Raw genomic sequence first — 17,310 nt, forward strand, 5'->3', positions numbered from 1 at the left:
GTAATAAGTTGAGGTAGTCCAGCTTATTACTTTTGGCTTGTTTTAAGTAATTTTAAATTAATTTTAAGCACTTTTTAACTTTGTCAAACATTTAAATAAACTAAAAAGAGTTTAAAAGATTATTTGACCAGCTTAAAAGTCAATTCAAACACGTTCTTAAGCTATATTGTACCTTAGTTTTATATTAGTAGTATATTTTTACTGGTTATGGAGTACTAAGCTATCTCTTTTTCCAGGTTACTAATTTTACTATTACGAACAATTACTGTAATTATTTTTTAAATAACCTAGTTATCTATTACAGTAACTTTTTTATATTATCAATATATAGAATTAAAACATTCTTCAATAAAATAAATAGAGCAGAATAGAAAAAGACTAGATAACAACTTTCCTTTTTTTTTGTGAACATGGTCCCATGACTTCAGCAAAAATTTGGTATCATGCATTTAGCAGTGTACCACGAATATAATACCGGGATTCTGTGTGTCAGTTTGTCCTATGTGTGCAACTTGAGTGCATAAAAGCTTTTGTAGTTTCAAGTGTAATTCTATCTTTTTAGTTGTACGTAAAACAACTCAGTGACGGTCATTTTTTTTCTTTTTGAAAACTCATTTTCTGAATAAAATTAAATTGTTTACTCAGTTTAAGGCTATAATTCTTTTTTTAAATTTAATACTTTTAGAGTTAAATGTCCCCATACCATTTAAATTAGAATCCCTGTTTATTGTATTAAAGAAAAGGGTTCAAAATGCCCCTAAACTATTGGAAAAAGTTTAAAAATACCCTTCATCCACCTATTCGGCCAAAATACCTCTCCATCCACCTTTTTGGTTCACTTATGCCCTTTGACCGTTAGGTCAATGCTGAAAATAATTACTTAAAAAAAATATTTTGCAAATTATTTTTGTTTTTTTTTAAACTAATGCACTAGTAGTTCACTAATTTAGTAAAGTCTTCTTCTTCTTTTTTTCAGTTTTTATAAAAGAAAAAATCAGTTTTTCCAAAAAGATATTTTTTTTTTCAGTTTTTTCAGTTTTTTAAAGCATTTTTTTGTAAAAACAAGAATAAAAAATTGTAAAAACATTAAAAAAAAAAATTGTTCTTAACAAAAATATTTTCGTTTTTTAAAAACTGAAAAAATATTTTCAACAAAATATTTGCGTTTTTGAAAAAATATTTTTTCATTTTTTCATTTTTCTTTAAAAAGTTCAGTTTTTAAAAAAACAAAAATATTTTGTTAAAAAACAAAAATATTTTTTCAGTTTTTAAAAAACGAAAATATTTATTAAAAACAATTTTTTTCTCAGTTTTTACAAATTTTTTTTTCAGTTTTTAAAAAAAAAAATCTTTAAAAAACTGATAAAAATGATAAAATATATTTTTTTTTAAAAAACTGTGAATTGTTTTTTGTAAAAACTGAAAAAAGAAAGAAGAAGACTTTACTAAATTAGTGGACTACTGGTGCATTAGTTTAAAAAACGAAAATATTTTGCAAAATATTTTTTTTAAGTAATTATTTTTAATTCAGCATTGACCTAACGGTCAAAGGGCATAAGTGAACCAAAATGGTGGATGGAGGGGTATTTTTAGCCCAATAGGTAGATGAAAATCATTTTTAAACCTTTTCCAATAGTTTAAGAGCATTTTGAACCCTTTTCCGTTAAAACTATAAAAGTAGTGCAAGGGAGATTCATGTATTATATATGTATACATGAGTTAGAAGTTTCTCAGGTACAATGTAGGTACGTATACTCATTATTGAAGAAGTGTTAAGCAAGAGCAAAGAGGAAATAAACAGTTATTAAGGACTAATACGGGTAGCACCTTTAATGGCATGTTTGGATGGTCGTTATTCATGGTTTCATAATGTATAGTATCGTATTGGATTGTTTGTACTGTATTAATAAATACAATGTGGATAGATTGTATCGTTTGATTGTGGGTTTTTTCGTTTGATTGTGGTTTAATAGCATTTTTATGAGTAACCACGCAAAAACCACCAAATCCGTGGTTATAAAAATTGAGATTTTTCATGGTTATATAACAACGGAGTTACAGCGGGTTTACAACACCATACAATATAATTTTAAGAACAATGGAAACATACATGGTATAAGGATATTTGGTTCTTGTACTTGTCTAATGTTCTAGAGTTCAAAGGTGAAAGAAACTAAGGGTCCACCAAACTATATAGAGAACCTGGTTCTCTATTAGTTCCCACAGAACACACATACGGCAATAAGTAAATGACACGGTAGAGTTTTACGTGAAAAACTCGCAGCTCACGGGATTAAAAATCACGACCTACACTCGTAGGATTTCAACTTCACTACTGAGCAAACTTCATATTACAAACTATTGTATCCTAGGAATTAAACTCTTAATCCCTCATTCACTTGTAATAACTCTATTACAAGCCCATTTGTAGTAACTCTATTACAAAGCTTACAAGTCGACTAACTCTAGCCGAGAAACAAACACAAGGTTTATGGTTTTACAAAAGGTTTCCTACAGAATGATTCTAGATAAGGTAAGTAGGAATTACAAACAAATCACTTTAACAAAGGTATAACATAGCTAAGGACATGTAATGACTCGGTGCAGGAAACTGATCCTTCATTATGATGTTCTTTGTTCTTGAAGCCCTGAAAGTCACTTGCAAGTTGGCAACGCACGTGAGAGAAAGCTTGATTAATTCTGGAATGTGCAAGTGTCTTGTTTTTCCTTTGCTTCATGTTAATATTACACAAGTGGCATCACTTGGATGATGCAAGCATCTTTGGTACAAGGGCATTCCCCATAAAGTGACTGTTGCACTGTTTGAACTGTTGTGTGTGTGCAGAGGAACAGTTGCAGCGACTTTATAGCTGTGGGGAGTTGACTGGTACAGTCAGCAAGGGAACTGATGTCCATCTGTTGTCCATCTGTTCCCTCTGTTGTTTCTTTGACTCTGAATTGTTGAAACATGTCCCAGACATGAGACTGTTGTTCTTGAGCACTTTGAGTATGTGGAACAGGTTCTTCATCTTGTTCTTATCATTAAGTTTGTTCAATCATCAAAACATAACAGGACACATAACCTATCAATTTCGCCCTTTTTTATTATGACAAATTTGTAATCGAAGTTCCCCCTAAGAACCAGAGTATCATACGATATTTTCTATATTCCCCCTGAACCTGTTCCCTCTCAATTAATTTTCCCCTTTTTGGCATCATTAAAAGATTATGCACAAGTAATAAGCAGAAAGAATTCTAGCATGGTTAACTCATGCCACATGTGTGCACACAAACATGGCTAAAGACAGAGCAAAAAAGCATATCATGCATAAGAAAAGGACGAGATACTCATTAATTTTAGAGAAAGAAAAATAGAATTAGCGGTACCATTTGTTACACAACCATCCACAAGATAAAATAGCAGAAAAAGTACCAACCACTAGACACATCAAAACAAAGGGACCAAAATAGAGGACAGACAACTTTGAACTGGACACTGGGAAGGGAACGATTTTAAGGAGCACTGGAAGGGGGAGGCAGAGATGAAGAGGTAAGGGTTCTAAGGAGGATATCCATTCGTGCATTTGTTGACACTTGCTCGTTAAGAAACCTCTCCTTCAGGTCCTCGACCTGTTTCCTGATATCAGCATTTTCCTTGGTCAGACGGGCAACCTCTGCGCCTTGTGTACTGCTGGAACCAGGTGCCTCCTGGGCCTGACTAAGTTGTCCCTCAAGAATAACATTTTGTGCCTTCAACTTCCTTATCTCTTCATTGGCAATATTCTAAGCTTCAATCAGTTGAGAGATAATGGAATTGCTGTCAACCCCTCCTTTCTTATCGATGCACTCACACCCTTCTAAGGTGGCCTTGGAGAAGGTTTTCTTGCGAGTACCCACTGTAACTTTTCCCAAAGGAACTTTGAAGAAGTTAAATACCTTAGTCAGTAGGAAATCATAGGGCAACTCGTGATTACCATCCTTAAAATTTGCCACTTTCTTCATGTGCTCAATCATGATACCGGCCAGATTGATAGTGGAGTAGGCATCCAGTGCTTCCATGAGGAACATGTCTGCCCGTCACGTAAAGGAATGCCTTTCTGCGCGTGGGAACAAAACCTTGTTCATTGTCTCAAACAACAGTTAGTACATTGGAAGGAGGGCCTTCTTGTGTACCCCTTCCCCTTGTTGTACTGCATCATCCTTCAAAATGGCATTTTTGAAGTTTGGAGAATAGGTCCACTCAATAGATGATATTCCACCCGTAGGCACTCCTAGAATTGTCCCCAACACAACCTCATCCATCACAAAGTCAACACCATTCACCTTTAGGCAGACGTTGTCATCTTCGACCGTGAACATGTCTGCATAGAAATTGCGCACCTATGCCTCATACACCTTAGGACTCTCATTTGTGAACAAATGTGTCCACTGTTGAAATTCACAAATATCAACCAGTTGGCACATCCCTGTCATGTCAAGAATATCGGGAGCAAATATTCTGCCCCACAACACCTTCTGATTTCTCAGGTTTTCTGTTCCTTCATCCTTGGCCACACTCACCTTGTCCTTCTTGGAGGAACCAGGTTGCTCATTGACACCAGCCTTTCTTTTCACAAACTTTCTCATACTTTTCCCTTTCTATGCAGATTTCTCAGTCAATTTCTCAGACACCTTTTCACCAGACTTTTCAAACACCTTCTCACCAGATTCTTCTACCTCAACATTTTTTACTTCCACCATTCTCGCAGATGACTCTCTCCTAGGTCTTGGAACCGTAGGTTTCTTAGAGGACTTACGATTAAGGAACCAGGTTCCTCATTAACCTCTTCATCAATATCAACAACAAGTGTTGGAGGCACTACCTCTTCATTTACCACCTTTCCACTCTTCATCAACCTCCTCTTCTTCTTCTCTTCTTTGTTTTTCTTCAGAACTGATTCAAGAGCTTCCTTCTTTTGCAGCCTAGTAGTAGGTCTTTTAGGAGTGGGATCTTTAGGAGTTGCCCTACTACTCCTAGAAATAATAAAACTAGCAACAGAGATATTGTCATAATCTTCCTCACTATCCTTATTCTCTTCCTCAAAAAGAGATCTCGTCTTAGGAACAACGATGGTTAATGGCTCAACATCGAAATGAGGAGAGAGAGCGGGATTAGTACTGACCTGGGGCGCTTTTGAAGAACATGGGGTCTCATCCCAAGTAGGAGCAAAGGGCTCCTTTGGGATGAGGCATCAGGTCCCTCATATGGTTCCCTAGTAGTACTTTCAGGTGCCGAATTTTCAAGAGGCACCAGTTCCTTACCCTTTACCTGTAGACTATCACCTTCCCCCTGAGAGCCAATGGTCTCAATAACACCTTCATAACCACCAATTAAATTTCCTTTAGCAGTTATTAACAACAAATCTCTATGGCCTCCTATTCATTTAACCCCAAAGTAGATTCAGAAGACATAAAAGGAATATTACCTGTAGGGTCGGTAACATTCAAATCAAGGCTTGGGGTAATCGGAGCCGATTCTTCACCATTACGAACCACACTCTGTTGTGCCTTAGAGCTCTCTTCAACTTGCAGGCTGGAGACTTCCTGATTTTCTTCTCCCTATATTGTTTCTCCCTCGGCTATTTTTTTCGGCGAGGAAGAAGGAGAGGTCACAGCCAGAAACCACTTTGGGTTCGTAGTTTTGTGACTCCGAAGAGAATCAGAACTCGATCGGATTGGAGAAGAAACAGGGTGGTTGGGAGTCTTGTGTAGGGTTTGGATTGGGTGGCATAGGGGACTTAGACTCTATCACATGTGCTTCGTGAGATGAAGACACAGTGGGGACTACACTGGGAACGTTTGAGGCTTCTACATTCTCAGACATGGTGGAGATTTTTAGTGAGAACTTAAGGAAAAAGAAGTATTTGGTTGTTGAGAGAAAAAGGGAAATTTTGGCTTTTGATGTGAACAGTGATGAAAGAGACAGCGTTTGGGTTTACTTAAAGAGGGTGAGGGACCGGTTAATAGTGGGTATTGATTTTTTGGGTAGACTAGTCGTTTAGTAACGGGTACGACGTTTGGGTTCTAAAGAAGGGAGAAAGAGAAACTGACATTTTAATGATGTGGCACTTTCTCAGCCGTTTAAAAGTTATGCATGAGAGTACAAAGGAACTACTAACCTGTGTCAAGGGAACCAGGTTCGCTGACAAATTTTGTAAATGTGAGCCTCATCCTTTTACCAAAATGCAATACATTAGCTTCTTATTTGCTCTGTTATTTCCATGTGTGTCTACCTATAACGGTACAGAAATGAGTTAGAACTTGCCAAAAAACACTTTTTAGTTGTTTTACCTGTTCATTTCTTTCATAGCTAGTCATTAAGGAACCAGGTGCTCTGTTTGATTTTATCAACCCCAGTGCCATTCGATTCTTTTCAAAGTGCTCTCTGCTCAGTGCTTTGGTGAAGATATCTGCAATTTGATCTTCTGTCTGCAAAACTTCATGCAGATAAGCCCATTTTCAATATTATCTCTGAGAAAATGATGTCGCACATCAATGTGCTTTGTTCTCTTATGCTGAACTGGGTTCTTTGCCATGTTGAGAGCACTGGTGTTATCACACAGTAATAGCACACAATCGGTAAATACACCAAAGTCCTCTAATTGATGCTTGATCCACAGTAATTGAGCATAGCAAGAGGCAGCTGCAACATACTCAGCTTCTGCAGTTGAAAAAGCCACTGAGTTTTGTTTCCTTGCACCCCATGAAATAAGACACGATCCCAGAAAATGTGCCATGCCAGAAGTGATTTTTTTATCCACCAGATAACTAGCATAATCAGCGTCAGCATACCCGATCAAGTCGAAATTGTCTCCTAAGGGATAGTAGAGAACCAGGTCCTGCGTTCTTTTTGAGATACCTTAGGATTCTCTTGGCGGCCTTCAGATGAGATTCCTTTGGATTAGATTGAAACCTAGCACATAATTTTAGGCTGAATACGATATCTAGTCTGCTTCTTGTTAGATACAAGAGTGACCCAATGATACCTCTGTACATGGTCTCCTTATAGGAGAACTAGGTTCATCCATGTCCATACGAGTGGTAGTGGCAATAGGAGTATCAATGATCTTTGAACTTTCCATCTAAAATCTCTTTAGAAGCTCTTTAATGTACTTTTACTGACTTACCATTGTGCCCTTTGGGGTTTGCTTAACTTGTAGACCCAAGAAGAAATTCAATTCCCCCATCATGCTCATTTATAACTCACTTCCCATGAGCTTTGCAAACTCTTCACACAAAGAATCATTTTGTTGCACCAAAGATGATGTCGCTAACATAGACTTGTACAATGAGCAGGTTCCTCCCCCGTTTCTTCATAAATAAGGTGTTGTCGATTTTTCCTCTCGTAAAATCATTTTCAAGGAGGAATTTGGACACCTTTCATAGCATGCACGAGGAGCCTACTTCAGCCCATATAAGGCCTTGTCAAGTTTGAATACATAGGTAGTGTGATTCATCAATTATCACATGTATGCTTTCCTCAACACATTGTAAGCTTTGCTTTGTGATGAATAGACAAGAAAGATTCCTTCATTAGTTTGGCATCAAATTTTCCAAGTGTTTCCTTGCTATTATGGAGGACAAAATATTTGCAGCCAAATGTCCTTAAGTGAGTTAGCTTGGGTTTCCTCCCGTTCAGCAGTTCATACGGGGTTTTGTTCAGGAGGGACCTGATCGTGCACATGTTCACCAAGTAACATGCAGTGTTAACTGCTTCTGCCCAGAAACTTTTTGCAATGCCACTGTGAATTAGCATTGTCCTCGCCATGTTTCAAAAGTCCTATTTTTCCTCTCCACAATACCATTTTGTTGAGGTGTTCTTGGAGCTGAAAAATTATGACTTATGCCATTTTTAGCGCAGAATTTGTCGAATTTTGCATTGTCGAACTCTGTGTCATTATCAGATCTTATACACACGATATTGTGGCTCATCTTCACTTGGATCTTCTTCACAAAAGCAGCAAACATTGGAAAAGTTTCATCCTTGGTCATGAGGAATAAGGTTCAGGTGAATCTAGAATAGTCATCCACTATGATGAAAATGTACTTCTTTCCTCCTCTACTTGGCACCCTCATAGGTCCACACATATCCATATGGAGGAGATCAAGTAGCCTTGAGGTGATAACTTCCTTTTTGAGCTTGAAGGAGGACATGACTTGCTTTTCTTTTACACATGCATCACACACCTTGTGATCTTTGAAACTTGACTAAGGCAGCTGATCACTGCCTACTCCACACCAATAAAAGGTAGCAAGAGAGGGTCGCAATAGCTCTTACCCGATATGAGGGTCGGGATCGAATTCCTCAGGGAGCTAGAAAGGGAGTTGATGTATCTATCTAGTCTAGAATCGTGTAATTGTTCCAAATGTCACTTCCAACATTTTTGGGTTTTCTTTTATAAACTACTATTATAAAACTACTAATTAGGAATGAACTAGATTATGCTAAGAGATAATTGCTAAGAGTTGTATCTAATGGATTAAGGGGCACTAGGGTAGTGGCTTTCACCTAGGTGGCTAATTGACGGGTAATTGCTTCTAAAGCTTGATTGACATGATTGGGGAAATATGTATAACCGTTGCACAATTTTATCCACTCTCACACCTCTCGGTAGAGAGAATGATTTTGCCCAGTTGACTCTCTCGAGACCAAATGGGTAGCAAAATTAGCTCAAGCAACTAGGGTTCAAGTCGGGTAATTACTCTCTCGAGGGTTAAGTTTAACCCTTTAATTGGAACTATCAATTCTCTTGAGTCCATCCCAATTTCTTGTTGGGTCAATTTTGGAGACTTAGGCTTTCTCTCTCAAGAAGAGCCAAGTCAACTTAGCACAAATCAGTGTTTGCAACCACCAATTCATAAATTAAACCATAAAATTGACCTAAATACAAACACCCATAGTCAATCTAACCTTAAATCACACCACCAAATCAATTACCCACACTAGGGTTGAGCCACAACCCTAGCTAATGGGTTTAGCTACTCATGCTTGAACAAGAAAATAGAAAAATAGATGAAAAGGATGACATATTAATTAAGCACTAAAGTAAAATACAAGAATCTATTGTTAAAAGTAAGCTAAGATGCCAAAAATGGCTACAGATGATGTTCTCACGAGCGCAGCTGCTGAAATAAAATAACTGATACCCTAAAAATGGAAAAAGATTCTATTTATACTAAATTGGAAAAATTGGACAAAAATGCCCCTGCGGGGTCAGTGCGGGCCGCACAAAATAGACCGCGGCCGCACTAGGCTCTTGGACTTCAAATCTAGGCTCTCTGAACTTGGGCTCCGCGAACCGCGTAGAATGGACCACAGCCGCGGAGGTCTCTAACGCGGTCCGCACAAGTATGACCGCAGACCGCACGGCTTGAACCATGGCAATTTTTAACTCTCTGAATCTCTCTTCCGCGGACCGCACAAAGTGGTAGTGCGACCGCGGAGCCTTCACCGGTGACCGCGCAATGTGTAATGCGGTCGCGTTGCCTGAAGCCTGGTTTTGCCATCTCTCTGAATCTACCTAGTGTGGACCGCACAAAGTCGAATGCGGCCGCACTAGGCCTTTTTGCCCTCAGTTTGCCTTGTCTTTGATACTTGAGCAGGTTTCACTCCCTTTGAGCCGATCTTTGACATTTCGTCACTTTGTCGATCAAACCTGCAATCAAGCACACTTATGAGACTTTTGGGACTATTTTGTAACAATTTATAACCAAAGCGTAAGCAAGAAGGAGCGTAAAACACGTTAAAATCCCTAGTTATCAACTCCCCCAAACTTAAGCTTTTGCTTGTCCTCAAGCAAACAAAATAGGACCCATCCCTTAAGGTAAAATCCAAGAATTTCCAGCTATCCTAAAGTAACCTCAACAAGCATCAATTGGGACTAACAATTGCCCTCAATACGAATGAATCATTAACAACATTTAAACTTTGAACAACTATGGATGAAGTATGACACAAGAGCATCTAGAGTTGACTCAACACATCAAAGAACTCTTTCAATTACTTTGGTCATTGTGTAACCCAAACTCACACATCCTCAACTCTCCCTAAGCATACCTCACCTTTAGAATAGTGGCACACAAAACGAGGTTAATGGGAATTCACTCATCTTTCTCAAGGAAAGGTCACAAGTCCGGCTCTAGGCACCATATGCTTGCCCCTTATGTAAGTATGCACTAATGTAAGCTTCATTCAACTCAAGATCATATAGGGCTATTGTGGAGTCATTGTGAAGGCTTTTGGTTCGGGGTAGGAAATGTTTTGGTAAGTGGGTTCCATCATCCCTTAAGCACTTCTTTTGATTCATTTGGCACAATTCACTTGACTCTTTGAGTCATTTCACCTCTTTCCAAAGGGTTAGAGAGACACATTGTCACTCTTTCTTATGCATTTCAAACCTTTTCTCCTCTTTTCAACTTTCCACACCTTTCTTTCTTTTTCGCTGCTTTTCTTGAATCCCTGTTTATTCTTTTTCACATTGAACTTTCCTTTTGTCTTGTTGCTTTTCTTTCTTTTTCATTGCCTTTCCTTTTCTTCACTTTTGTGCCTTTTTACCTCTTTGTTGCAATCTTCGTCTCTCCCCCCTAACTTACACTTTTTCCATGTGCTCAAGGAAAGATCGGGTGCCAAGAGAGGGTATCTTTTAGATCGGGTATAGGCTTGTAACATGGTTCTTGAAAGAAAAAGGTCTAAGGCTCAAAAGGGTTAACTAGGGATCATATCATTGGTAGGCTATGGAATTTGTTCAACTATCATTTGGATCAAGGAGAGCCTATAATCACTTACCAAGTCAAATTTCACTTAAGATTTCGCCTCAACAAACATTTCGGGCAAGTTCTAGACCAATGGCTCGGGACTTGGACTCGCAATTCGATTTCTCACCACACAAGCTAGGGGATTGCTAAAGACATCGAGTCAAGGGCCCAGAACAACCTTAGATACGATTTGAGCACACAATGGTCCCGAAAATCCACTTGATGATTATCGGCCAACGCAAGAGTCTCAAGGCCACAACTTTCACCATCCTAAACACAACATTTTGTCTTTGACCATGGGATCAAAGGCAAATGTGTTAGGCCCAAGTGAAGTTTTGCTTGAGGTACCCTTAACTATAAACTACCAAAAACAAAAACAAAAACGGACTCAAACCCTTAAGAAGGTTGTCACGCCATCTATCATTGGTAAGAGCCACCCGGTTCACACAAAACTCCACCTTTGGAAAGAACCGTGGCATTAAGAAAACCAAAGGCTTATTAAAACATCCAAAGCAAAACAAAAGGCTACGAGCCTATATAAGAAGCTAAAAATGAAAAAAATTTGCGAAAATAGAAAAGAGAATGAATATGTACAATAGGGGAGTGAATATACAACGGGGAATGAATATATACAATGATGTAACTTTATATACAGACCAAAGGAAAGATAAAAAGTACGTTAAAAGTAACTAAATGCAAGATTATATACAGACCAAATGAAAAATCAAGAAAGCATAAAATAGTATCAATATGTACAGTCATCCCAAAAATGAAGGGCGCGCCCCCTCGAATAAAAGTTGGCATTGTTCCCAATGCCAACTAACAAAATAAGCACCAAAACGTAATAAGTAAAGGATATGAAGACTCCCTAAGCCTCGTCCGTCTGCATAGGAGCATGTGTGGTCTCTGGGTCCTCGGTATGCTCGGGAACCTCAGACTGGTTCCCGGTATCCTGCTGCTCAGTTGCTGGGACCTGGGATTGGACCTGTACTGGCTCTGGCGCTGGTACATCCGGTGGCTGACTGGAGGAAGCCTCCGGTGGGTCCGCCAACTGGATGATGGCATCATCTGCTCTAGGGATAGTCCTCCTCCTCTTCGGAGGCCTCTATGTCTACTCCGGATCTGTGGCTGCTAGTGGAACTGCTGTTGGAGCTAGGTCCTCAAACAATAAGTCCAAAGGCAGCTGGTCTGCCTTCAGTCTATCCACATCTGCTCTCAACTCCTTTACGGACTCCCTGGATGCCCGTGTCTTGCGCAGCTTCTTGTGCTCCTTGGCAAGCTCCTTTAGAGCCTTGCCATGTGAATCCACAGCCTTTGCCAAATCAGCCTGGGTACTGAGAATCTTCTCCTGGTTTTCTAGTATCTTCTTCAATGCATCCTCAATGGAGTGTGGGACCTGTACTGGCTGAGGAGCTGACAGAGCTGCAATGGTGGAGGTCAAGGTAGACAACTTGGATGAATCTGTATACATCCAGTTGTTCAGGTTCTGAAGCGTCTGGCTCAGCCGGTGGGCAGTGATAGGATGGGCCCGGGAAGATGGAATCTCCGGGCCAGCTGAGGTAGAAGGACCTGGAGGCAAGTCAGCAGTAGTGGAAGGTCCTGGAGGCATAGCTGCAGTAGTGGAGGCAGGCTCAGAGGGGGCCTCTACCACAACTGGCTCTTCAAACTGGCCAGTTGGGGCAGAGGCAGGCGCCTTGTAGTTCTTGTCCTTGGAGTTGTCTGGCCCCTTCAAACTATACCAGGAAAATGGAACTACTGGTTTGGCCTTGACATCATAGGACTTCTTTTCCACCTCCAAGTCCCAGAAATACATAGAGAGGGCGTTGGGGTAAGGGTAGTTCCGGTCGTGCTCTGCACCCACTAAGGAGATAATGCGGGTCATCACATTCCCCACATTAATGGGGTACCCCGCCATGATGGAAGCAACCAATACAGCCCGGTGGAGTGGAATGGTCTGGTCATGGGTGGTAGGGTCCAACCGACTGCAAACAAAAGTCAACCAACCCCTAGCCTCAATGTTTAGGGTCCTCCTCAATATTTTTACCCCNTTCATTTCAGGTCACCTGTCCTAGACGGATCCAACCCCTGTGTTGAGTCCCCTAAGTCAAATGCACGTGATGCAAACAAACGTTCCTACTAGGGATCCGGCGATGAGGCTTTGTTATACTAGGTTTTAAAACCTGGGTTTATGTTCTAGACCTGGCTTACCCGAGCGGACAACTCGAGCCGAGGGGGGCGAGCGTACCGGGGAGTACAGAAGCTCCGCGGGCTTAGCAACTTGTCCGAACCTCGTTCTAAATGGGATAAGACTCTAAACAGAAGAGAAGTCACACGAAGTGCACCCTTCTCCATGATGTAGAAGACTCGGAAAGAGGAAGGGTTTCGTAGCAGTTTATATATACAATTCAACAAATATCAAAGCGGTAAAGCATTTAGCACATTGAGCATGAAACATGTAGGAAAATCAGATAATAGATAACCAATCATAACAGCAATTCTAAGCTCGAATTCTTAAACCCTGAACCGAAGTTCTGGGTTTGGATCCCCAGCAGAGTCGCCAGAGCTGTCACACCTCCTTTTTTACATGCAACCCCCGGAAGGATAGTGTATAAGGGAGTTTTTCCAATTTAAGTGACATTATTCGAAATGGAATTATTTAATGATCAGAGTCGCCACTTGGGATAGGTTTGGTTTCTGGTGTCCCAAGTCACCGGTTTATCTTGAATCCCAAATCGAGGAAGTTTTTGACTTTCCAAATGAAGTCTGCGAACCAGAAATTCTGACTAAGGAATTCTGTTAACCCGGGGGGAGGTCTTAGGCACCCCCGGATTCCGTGGTTCTAGCACGGTCGCTTAAACTATCATAATTGGCTTATTACCTGATTTTAATACATGTTTCAACCTATAGTGCAATTTTAAATTATTTACCGCTTTTTAATTAATTTTAAAGAAGATTGAACGTCGTTTAAAACGTGTCTTTGGATCGCGTCACATGAAATGCACCCGCAATCCGAAACACATTTTATTCCACGTTTTAGGATTTGGATTTGGGTCACATGAAATGCACACCCGAGTTTAAGAAGGTAAAATTATTACATAATGCGCCTAAAAGCAACTAACGCGTTGTTAACTTTGCGGGAGGCCATGGAAATTCGCTAAATGGCACGTCCCAAGTTCTAAGGATTTTAAAGATATAATTTAAGAGGGCCACACAATTTATGATTTTGTTTGGCGCGGCGCACCTCAATTATTTTTTAAAAGGCATTCAACTAAAGCTTGAAGGGCCATGGACTATTGTGTTGTATAATATGGCCCTCCTTAAATTATTCTAAGGGTCCTACTAATTGACTAAAGTCATAAGGATTAATTTCAAGAGCTAAATATGGGCTGTGGACTTTAAGGTCGAGTTGCCAAACACACAAAAAAACACAATTGGGATACAGTTGGGCCTGAAAGACAGGCCCAAGGCTCTAAACTTCAGCGTTCATGGGATTAAGGGTTATCAAAGGCCATTTGTTTAACAAACAACCATCACAAACGGGTTCCATACATGAAGCGTAAGGCCAGGCGAGCTAATGCTGAAGCCGGGCAGTGCATAAGCAAAATTGAGGCCCAAATCTTATTCAAAACAAACTGCCAGGCTTTGGCTCATAAATGAGCCCAAATCAAACAAATAGATTTAGTAAGAGTATGGTCTTTAATTTGGACCTCAAAACACTGATTTTAAATCATAATTGGACTTAACAATTTTGTACAAAATGAACAATTCCACTCCATTCAAATCAAACGCATGCTGATTTTAAATCCAAACTTCATGCTCATATTCAAATCGTATGTATACTGATGAACCAACACACTCGTTTCTGAAATTTCACTCCCTAAAACAAAAGTTCAACTTCATTTAACGCATTTTACAGAACTTATTCATAGGATGAAACTAGAAATAAACTACTGAAGCTTTCAATTACAAAATCACACAAATCTAAAACTGAACATTTCTAAATAAGAGTCCAAATGCACAGTCCCTTAATGTTCAAATAAGCTAAAAATCTACTAGTTTCCAACAAAAATGAAATAGCAGCATGATCTTCAAAATACTACTACTACACTAAGATGAATAGGCTAGGCCAAACACTATTATACTAAACTACTAACTTCAGGAATTTGAAATAGGGATTTAACATTGAAGATATGAGGGAAAACAGTTCATCCTTTCATAGAAAATTTAAGATAGTTACAGCTTGTATGTTTGCATATTACTTCCTAGAGAATCAAGAAGTACCTAGAGATTGAAACAAGGAAAAACAATGAGGATCGGCAGAGTAAAACAGCAGTCAAACCCAGCAGCAACACAACTCAACCAAATCGAGTGCCAAAACCAAAAGAAGGCAACCTCACTCGAGCAATACCCACAGCAAACCAGTTTTTAAGAAAATAAAACCAAAACAGTGTTCCACCAGCCTAACCAAAACGATTTCACTCGAATGCAAACCCAACACCTCTAAATCAGACCTTAGAGCCAAATTCAATCCATTTTAAGCCTTAAGTGAACCCAAAAAAAATACTTCAGATGTAAAGAAACTTCAAGAAATCAAAGTAGGAGCAATGGAATAGTATTTTTTTTCTAGAGATTTAGCCGTCTAGAGTTTTTCAGAGTTTTCAGTGCTTGGAATTCTGCCTTTAGCCTCAAGTAACAATGCCTTTATAGGCAAGTTACTAGGGCAGCCTTGCAGATTTCTTTTTACCCTTTTAGTCCTTTTTTAATTTCTGTTTTTAGCTTAAAAGTCCCTAAAATTCTGACTTGCTACCCAAGTTATACTATTCAAATCCTAAAATTCAAATTGGAACCCCAATCTAGAAGGTTCTAGGGGCTTCTATTTTCTGTTACTGCAAGGTTCCTTATTTTGAAACTACCCAATATGCCCTTAATTACCCCTGAAATTACTTTAGTCCATTACTCAACCTTCAGCTCATGGGTCATGAGTCCAATGGACTCTAGTGGGTCAAAAAGACTTGAACTCACACTCAGGCCAAATCCAAACCTCCTGGAGTGGGGTCTGAACCAATTTCAAAACCCAACAACCAAGGAGACCCAAACCCAACTTAGGAACCCGGTGTAAGTTCAAAAATTAACAATTAAGCTAATTAAATAACACGAACAGGCAGAAAAACTAATTGAATTATTACACTAAGTGATTAAACATGTTATTAATAAAGCTGGATAGACCTAGAAAATTAGGGAACAATTTTAAAAGGGAAAAATAACATGAAAGAAAGATGAAGAGACTCACCGGCTAGACTCAAACTTGAAACTGGCATTCTGATTTGGTCCCAAAACAATGCCAAACGTTTTTTCTTGGTGAAGAACAAACGAATGTCATTATTTTGTACCAAAACAAGCAGAAAATACCCGAAAAACTCTGAGGATGGATTGCTTGCACGAATCCATATTTATGCTCCTGGGTTCGTTTTTGATTTGAAATTCGAGGGGATACAGGGGTGTTTGGAGAATTATAAGTAGGGATTTGGAATGAGGGAGTGACGGGGGTTCAAGGGTGTTAGTTTGGTGGTGTTTGGGTGGTGGCGCCTCCGGACACGGCGGAGGAATCCATGGCGGTGCTAGGGTTTTATCGATTTGAGAGGCTTGAGTGGGGTTTGAAAGAAATTGATAATGGATTGGTGATGGGGGAAAGGGAGACGGTGCTATGGTATTGATTTGGTGGTGAATGGAGGCTCGCCGCCGCCATAGGGCAATTTCCGGCGGCAGCTTGTGGTGGCAGGAGACGGAAGGGTGAGATACGAGGATGGTGAGTTTGGTCTTAGGTTTTTCTAAAATTTTTGGACATTTTTAATTAAAACCAAGATGGATCCACAGCCATTGGATCATGGGGGATAAAGGGTCTGGATCATTTTGTTATTTAGAGAACCTGAAACGATGTAGTAACACCCCTATACTTTCAATGGTCTGGGGACTGGGCACCTGGACCGGGTATTTTGGGGCGAAAAAATTGGGTTTTTGGGTTTTGGGCTTGGGCTGGTGAATTATATCTAATGTTGGCCCAATACTTAACAAGCCAATTTTCCTTCTTTTCTTTTTTTTTTTCAATTAATTCCCTTTTTTTGTATATTTTCCTTTTCCTTTTTTTTTAAAAATAAAAACCTGAAATAAAATTCTAAGGACCTAATTAAACTAATTAACCCTAAATGATGATTACTACCATTAATTGAGGTAAATTGACAGAAACTAACAAAATTCAAAGCTAACAGTCAAATTTTTATGATTTTTGTATTTTTGTAAAACTCTAATTACTAATTAGTCTAAAAAAATGTAAAATTAAATCCTAAGTGCAAATGCAATATTTTTGTATTTTTATGAATTATCTAAAGCTAAACATGCACACACAAATGAAAAACACACACAAAATTAACGCAATTAAATCCTAAAAAATCAAATAAATCTAAAGAGAAATCCTAAATCTAAGGAGTCTGTAGGAGTAATTCAAGCGAGGCAAAAATC

The sequence above is a fragment of the Nicotiana attenuata genome, chromosome 10 (genome assembly GCF_001879085.1).
Source record: "Nicotiana attenuata strain UT chromosome 10, NIATTr2, whole genome shotgun sequence".
Classification (NCBI taxonomy): domain Eukaryota; kingdom Viridiplantae; phylum Streptophyta; class Magnoliopsida; order Solanales; family Solanaceae; genus Nicotiana; species Nicotiana attenuata.